This window comes from Arachis duranensis, chromosome 5, assembly GCF_000817695.3.
Source record: "Arachis duranensis cultivar V14167 chromosome 5, aradu.V14167.gnm2.J7QH, whole genome shotgun sequence".
Lineage (NCBI taxonomy): Eukaryota > Viridiplantae > Streptophyta > Magnoliopsida > Fabales > Fabaceae > Arachis > Arachis duranensis.
In genome coordinates, this window is record NC_029776.3 from 100,541,016 (window position 1) to 100,549,793 (window position 8,778).

At 30.4% G+C, this 8,778-nt stretch overlaps 1 pseudogene; it reads left to right on the forward strand.

The window, feature by feature from the left end:
• The first annotated feature begins 6,031 nt into the window (after positions 1–6,031).
• On the forward strand, positions 6,032–8,398 carry LOC107490942 ((+)-cis,trans-nepetalactol synthase NEPS1-like; annotated as a pseudogene).
• The last annotated feature ends 380 nt before the right edge of the window (positions 8,399–8,778 follow it).

Sequence of the window (8,778 nt, forward strand, 5' to 3'; positions counted from 1 at the left end):
AACATTTTTAGAGGCCCATTAAGCAAGCCATGCAGCATCGACATTTATTTTTAGGAGATTGGTAAGTGGGAAATTCCAAATTCCAGAGCTTGCATTCATTGTTGATTGAGAATATGAGCACACCTGTAAGATCATCTCAATCCGTGTTGCTGCATTTGATTCTGGATTTTCAGAAGTTCTAATGGACAGGGGGCTATGAAACTAGACCATGCGAGTAAATTCACCATCTTTTAAAACATGGATTGTATTGTGGGGAGCAAGTTGTTTATTATTCTCCATGTGCATGTGCAGTTTATTGATGTCGGATGCGCTTTTGCTTTTGAGAGCCTTTTCCAATTCGGTTCATCCGCTGTTGGAGTGGTGCTGCTTCTATATTGGGATTTCTTCAAATTCATAAATCTGTGGTAAGCATATCTGACCTTAAATTCTCCATTTCTTGTGAATTTCCAATAATATTGATTTGGCTGGTTAGTTATAGGTAGAGGAATTTCTATGATTTGTGTGGCTTCAAATTCCATGAAGTTCTCCTTTACTATTCTTACATCTCATCTCATCCCTTTCTTATCCATTAGTTCTTTGATTATAGGACTCCAGAGTCTCTGTCTGTTCTGGTTTGGGAGCCAGGGTGACCCTCAAATTTTCTAAAGTTCTTGCTCCCATGTGTAGGATTTCTCTGGCTTTAAGAATGCTTCTCCATGTATGGCTCGGACTGTAGCCAACAGACGCTTCTAAAAAATCTTTCCTAGAAAAATATCTCACCTTGATGATCCTTGTTGCTAAAGAGTTGGGTCTTTTCATGAGTTGTCACCCTTGTTTCGCCAAGAGAGAGAAAATGAAAGCTTTAAAATCTCTAAACCCAAGCCCTCCTCCTGATTTGCTAGTGCATATCTTGTTTCAATTTACTCAATGCATCTTTTTTTTCATTTTTGTTTTTTCAATAAAAATTCCTTATCATAGAGTCTGTGTGATTATAGAGGCTGATGGAAATTTGAAAGCAACCCATGATGTGGTTGATCTGTGGAGTTTGCTTTACAATCTTGATGCCTCTAATCAGCTTGCTATTTTGGATCGTGATTAGAAGTTCTGATAGAACTTCAGCACATAGGACAAACCAATAGGGAGATAGAGGGTCTCCTTGTTTGAGTCCTCTAGCAGGTTTGAAGTTTTTACTAGGGATTCTATTCAGGGGATTTGGATCCTCTAAAGTTTGAATTTTACTTTAGAGAGTAAAGTGTGATCTTCTACCTTTGAATAGTTTCTCTTTTATATTTATTCTTAGTCCTACCTATAAAATCAATGGTGAGAGATTACATTTTATTCTCTAGAATGAAATTCAAACTTTAGAGGATTCAAATCCTCATTTAAGAGGACCGAAAAAGTTGTGGTAAAGATGCATGTTCAAATGAGGTTTACCCATTTTTCAGAGAAACCCATAGAAATTAGAGAAACCCATAGAAATTAGAACCTCTTTCAGGAAGTCCTATTATATTCTATCATAAGCTTTTGCCATATCCAGCTTTATGCCCACATATCCTTTTTATTTGTCTTAGATTTTATTGTTTGATTTTTTTTTCTTTCTCTTTTGATGCCAATATTTAGAGATTCTTTTTTTATTTTAGCTTGAACCAGTTCTGAGCTTTTTTCCTTTGGCTTGTAATGTGCTTGTTAGCCTTGTTGGCCCGAAAGCATGGTGAATCTTATTTTTGTTCATCCTTCCTATGGACTGAAGCCTTCATGTAGAATAGTTATTGATGCTATATGTTGTTTGGCTTGTGTGCTTCTTGTTTTAGCCTTTTAGGTCTGGCTCACTAATTAAACTTGTTAGCACACATTCTGGCTTTCAACCCAAGAATAAATATTTGTCATCATATATCACTATATCAAAATCAAATCTAACTCAACAGTAGCATTATTGGGATCTACCGTTTCGTTGTTTTTTTTTTTTCCCTAACATGATAATATTTGTTTATGTCAAATTTTGGTCAATATTAGGACTACACTCAGGAGAGGACGTCAGTTGAGGCAGTGTACGGGCGCGTGACATTTCAGTACTCCATTGCCTAAAACCATTCGGATTTAAGATAAATAATTATATGGTTAAGAACTTAAGATGATGCAAGGCAGTTCTTATGTAGACACAGTGCTTGTCGGGTGTAACATGGGGTTTTTACTGGTTGTGGAAGTTAGCTATTTATAGGTGTATTGAAAGTCAATTTTGTCCCAAGTTGTTCAATGTTAGTTTGTTGCTGTCTTACGCCTGCAGCCTGACCTGTATTTGGTCTGACTTAGTCTGATCTGATAAAAAATAGGCATAAGTTTGGACTATTGAAAAAGTCTATATTCTTTAAAAGGTCAGGTTTAGGCTTTTGAAATAGTCTGTTGGGCCTGTCAAGCTGGCCTGAACCTGCAAATATATATAGAAAATTTTATTATATTAGTAAAAATGTTATTAGAAAGATTTGACCTTGGATCTTCTATCTTATAATAATACCTTTATCTATTCAGTCATTTGTTGTTTTAATTATATATGTGTATTTTGTATCAATATTATTCATAAATTTATTATTTTATATTTTATAATTTTAAAAATTAAATTATATCTTAAATTTAATTATTATTAAAAAAAATAAGTCTATTGACAGACTTTAGGCCAGGCCAGATTTAACAATAGACCAAGTTCAATACTCATTAAAAAGTCTATATCAGGCTACAGATCAAACTAAAACCAATATACTCTATTACAGATCTGACCTATTAAGAATAAAGTCTTACCTGACTTATTTTCACTCCTATGAATAATAAATCCTTGTATGGATTTTGCAGGACATTTAAAGCATTATGAATTAGATTGGGCTCATTTGTTATGTGCAGACATCTATATTTTTTTTAATTATAGTTGGACTTGAATATATGGTTAACCTATATCTATATAAGTTAGTAGTGCTTGCAGTCCCAGACCGTAATTTTGGGCAAGGAAAAGAAAAATCCAAACCATTCAAATGGTTAGATCTATACATAAATGATAAATCTAACTTATAAATGGATTTAAAAATTTGAGATGAAATAGTGTTTTAATTTAGTGGTCGTTTGGATGTCATTAAATTATTAAAAAATATTTTTTTAATAATTTTTTTTATTTTTTAATATATTTGACAAAATTTTAATAAAAAAAATAAAAATACTGAAAAANTATTTAAATATAATTATTACATAAAAAAAGATTTTACATGAAATATTTAAACATAAAATTATGTTTTTTAAATTTTAAAAAAAAAAGTCATTCAAACAAAAAAAATTGTAGAAACTCATTCAAACAAACTATCAATTTGTTGCAATTTAGGATGTGTTTGTTTGAGGTAAAAATGGGAGGAAGAAAAATGGATGAAAAGAAATAGGAAGAAAAATAGTTATTTTTTCTTATCTGATTCAGAAGAGAAATAGGAGAGGAAGGAAAATAGTTGGAAAAATATTAGTGGGATTCACCAATTCTTTTTCCTCCAACAATGGAGAGAAAATGGAGAAAAAACTAAATCTCTTTCTATTTCTAATAGGAAAAGTATAAGTAACTAATAACATTCTTGAACAATGTGTGAACAATGTAAATTAATATGGTTAAAAGAGTGTGTGTTTGGATTCACCTTGGGCAAACTGGAGTTTGAATAGAAGTGATTTTGTAGAATTGATTTTGGATAGAAGTGAGTTTGTGCCAACATAATTTATGTTTGGCAATTTTTACTAAAATTGATTTTGATAAAATAAATATTGTTTGGATAATATTAGTTAAAATCACTTCTAGATAAATAATTATTAAAAAAGACATGACATTAAATTATAATATTATTTTTTTATATATATTTAATTTTTTTTATATTTTTTTCATATATGTTTAATACTCTTTTTAAGTATTTTTAATAATCTTATTTTTATTATTATTTTAGATTCTAATTTTTTACAAGTTATATTATTATTATTTATAATTAATTTTTTTTAATTTATCATTTCTAATAGAAAGAATAATACATATTATAAAAAATTAAAATGGTAAACAGAGTACAAAAATTAGAATAATTGTTTTAATATTCTCAGTATTTATTTTAAAAAATTATGGAAAAGCAACAAACCTAAACGTACGTTGAGTAAACGCAGAAGCTATAATTTCTTGCTTCTAGCGAACGAGCTTTTGGGATGCAGAATCACGTTGGCGTTCAGAGAAGAAAAGTTGCCAAACATCAAAGAACAGCGTTCCGCACTTTTATCCTCTCAAACGTGTTTCACAAATACACCCTAAATTTAATGAGTAGCATTAAATTAGGGTGTAGTGTACTTGTATTTGATTGGTGGTTGTTTATGTTGTTCAAGATAATCATTGTTCCCCTAGCACTCCCCTTTCTAATATTACCCTTTTATTTTTTCTATTTCATTTATAATATAAGAATAAAATTGTCTTTCTATAACATTTCTTTCTTTCTTATTTTTCTTCATCCAAACACATCTAAGAAAAATAAAAATTTACTCAATTTCTTTCTTTTTCCTTTCCTTTCTTTCCTTTTTATTTTCTTCCTTTTTATTTCTTTTCTTTTTTTTCTTTTCTATTTCCTTCTTTTCTATTTCTATCTCTGTGAATGCATGTTAAAATTTCTTAAAACGATAAATACACATGGATGGCCCCTTGTCTTCTACGAAAAAAGAATGGATTGAATTTGATAAATTAATTTGTTTGTGCGTTGATGGCCTGATTATGGCTTTTAGGCCGGACATTGCTTAGAGGAGTTGTTTTGCAAGCTTTGTTCATCTTGTTTAGGCATAATAATAAAATAGAGAATGAAAAATGTAAACAGCGAGGAGACTTGTATAAGCTGTACTTGTTTGAGCATGATTGGATAGTTGTTGTAATTATAATTGATGCGGCCGTTACAAATTCAATGTCTTCATTCGGCATTATACACTATAAATCGACAATTTGCGTCATAACTTAACGGTTACACGTTATAATCGGACTCAACTTATTAAACCTAATAATTACTCATCAATTCAGATAAAAAACGTAACTGATCTATCTTACTTCACCTATAATGATAGGATGTTTTATCCTTAACAAGAACACACTGAATTTTTAATACTAACTTAACATCGGAGTGTCTTTTGCAGGTACACTCTCCCTTTGCTCGTGACATCCCTCTAGACGAAAAGCTCGGACCATCCCAACTTATAGCTCAGCGTCAACTCCTGTAGCCAAATTTCACACAAGAACAATAATATTTAGAATTTGCCCAGAAATTGAAAATGCATCACAAGTATTTGTCAAAAGTTAACTAGAGTGGTCCTTAATTAGCTATTATGCATAAAGTATTTTATAAAGCCTATTAGAATTTAGATGTTGATGTTGCCTTCCTTTGAAGTCAGGGAATTTAACCTTCTGACTCGAGAGATACAATTTTTTCATTAGCCACACTAATTCATAAGCACAGAATCTCCTACATTAGGTGAAATCTATAATCATCACACAGACTAATTCCAATGATAAAAACCAATATATGTTCACCTAAATTCGTTTGACTACCATCTTCAAACGTCGGAGCAAAACTTTACTTGACCCCTGTTTACTCTACAAAAAATATTCATCTTATCCTAATTCATGGGCTTCCTTCAATTTCCGTGATTCACTTCTAAAAAATCTCATCCCCAACACCTTCTCACATCAACAATCAACAGTACAACATTGATTTACAGCAGCTGCCAATATACAATACTGTTTAAACGACAGATAAGACACATCTTCGCAATTCAAGTGGAGAAATGGACACATGCGCTGCTCCTTTCGCCTATGTATGACAATGTTTCCAACCCTTCGGAGCAAGGGATCAACACCACCTCACCGTCAGGTAGCGAAGGTTTCACCTCCACAAATCCAAACCCTCCACTTTTTACCTACCCAATCAATATAATAGACTTTGCAATCATTATGACCCTCAAAGCAGAGCTCATATCGTGGCTCATCCTTCCACGTAGGCTGTCAATTTTTATCTCTAACATGGAAGCTGTCTATAATAATCTATTTAACATTGAAAATGGGGGTATATTGGTAATTGACGAAACCGATAAACCACAAAATTATATTGTTTGTTTTTTTTAATTTTCTTAAGCTATAATGCTATAAGTCTATAACAGTCAAGACCCTCGAGTTTTTCTTGATTTCTATTTTGTCAATTTTGATATATAAACAATAAAACAAGAAACAAAGAAAGTTTTCAGGTGTCCCACTTACTTTATTAGAACTTTAATACCTTTAAATAAATCTCTATAATTAAAAATGATTTTTTTTTCTTTTTATTTTTTTCATTCTTTTTAAATTTTCTATTTCTTTAATTTGCTTTTGTTTATCTACTTATTTATAATATATTAAAGGTGAAATTAAATATTATTATCTTAAAAAACTAACACATAATATAAGTAAAAAATATTGCACATATCTTAATGGTAAAATTGATATCTATTTAATATTTTTTTTCGTCCATCTTTAATTTACTAACATTAAGATCCGTTTCGTTTTGTTTACTTTTTTTAATTATCATAGGGTATGAAAAAAAATATTAATAATGATACTTATTACAATCTTAATTAAAAGATGATTATTCTAAACAAATTCTAAAGAATCACAATAAAAAAGTTTATATGTGCTCATTTATTTCTCTGATAAAAATTGTCATTATTTTTAAAATGTTAAACTAAATTTTATCATAAAATAAAATAAGAAAAAAGATTCAAACAAAAGAATATTAATTTAGGACAATTATGATTGTAAATTTTTTTATCTAATCAATTATAAGTAGCATAACTAATTATCCTTAACTTACAAGTATAAATAATTAGTTAATAAAATGAAAATAGATTTAATATTTATTTTGAATTTTTTTATTGAACGGTTTCTTATATAAAAAAATTAATTCTTATAGTTTTACAAAATTCGTAAGTTTATAATTCTAGTTTTTTTTTTTAATTTGACTACGGTTTGGTTTGATAAAACTTTTTGAAGAAGTGTTTGTAATTTTTAAAAGCACAGGCTCTTCATTTTGTGTTTGGTAATCAAAAAGAGTATGTACTTATGTTTGCAACTTTTAAAAGATAGAGATACTTTTTTGAAAACAATTAAGATGGAATTTTTTAAAGTTGGCTTGTGCTTTTCAAAATTTAAAAGTTTAATATAACCTCATATATTAACTAATTTTAAATTTAACGCTTAAATTTATGTCTTTTATAGTATTTTTAAATTTTAAAAGTTATTTTACCAAATATAATTATTGTTACTTGTGTTTATTAAAGGTCATTTTTAATTTGATTTACCAAACATAAATGCTACACTTTTTAAAAAATAAAAATTTTATTGAACTAAGCCTACATATGTCTTTCACCAATAATAACTTAATATTTAATTTTTTTAATAAATATTTTTCACCAATAACGTTAGCGATGCACAAAATTTATTATTTATTTTTTTCTATCAACCCTTATTACTTATCTATTGTCAATTTCTAAGTTATTTTTTGGGGATAAGTATGATTTAGTCCCTAACGTAGAGGTTGAAAATTTATTTCGTTTCTGACCTTTTCTAGCTACAAAATGGTCCCCAAGTTTCAATTTGTTTTAAAATCGTCCTTCGGACGAAAATACCCTCCCCTTCCCTCCCATCTTCTTCCTCAACATTAACGGAAGCAGAAGTAGATACACAAACGCAGAAAAAAAAACAGCCAATAATGAATAACAACAACAACCGTATTTAGTTGTGTCACTTTATCACTTTCTACGCCTACTATGCTATAGCTGCACTATTCTCAATGGCTTGTGACATTCTCTTTAAAACTAAAATGTTATTCAACCAATCATCAGACCCTCCTGGAGTTATACATGTCCCAATTTGAACGTCTATTTGCCGTCAATGTTCGCGGCATGGCACTATTCGTGAAGCACGCAGCACGTGCGATGGTAGAAAGGCATGTGATGGACAGAATAGTGTGCACATCAAGCGTTCTTGCCAGCAGAGGAGCACAGAGAGTGACGGACTACGTCATGTCGAAGCACGCCGTCTTGGGTTTAATGCGCGCCTCCAGCGTGCAGTTGGCCGAGCATGGAGTCAGAGTCAACTGCGTCTCACCAAACGGACTGGCCACTCCAATGACATGTACGGCACACGGTAACTGCTTGGAGGAGGTGCAGCAGATTTATGGGCGCTTCGCTAGGCTTGGCGTGCTCACACCGCAACATATGGCGGATGCGGTGTTGTTTCTTGTCTCTGATGACTCGGCGTTTATCATCGGCCATGAACTCTGCCGTCGACGGTGGATTCACTTATGGCAAAAAGATTTTGCAGCACTTTGTTGATTCTTTTTGTAATTTGATTTGATTTGATGGCTGGTTCTACTATGGAGAAAGTATAATGTGGTTCTCTAAGGACCAGGGTAGTTTATAAAATTTTAAAAAGTTTGTTGGTTCATTTTTAATATAGCAATTCATCATAAATTTCTATTGTCATCCCAAGAGTCTCCAAAGCCCCAGATCATATCACGTAGCAATATTTATATTTTGTTAAAATTAAAAAATATTGTTATAGTTAAATTTGTTAAAAATATATTATTATATAATACAATTTTTTTATTTAAATACTTCCAAACATATATTTTATTTGAAGATCTTTTTCTTTTAGATTAGACTATTTCTTATTATATATTACATTTTTTAAATTATAGTACATAACTATCTTTATTAATATATAATCTAAAATAT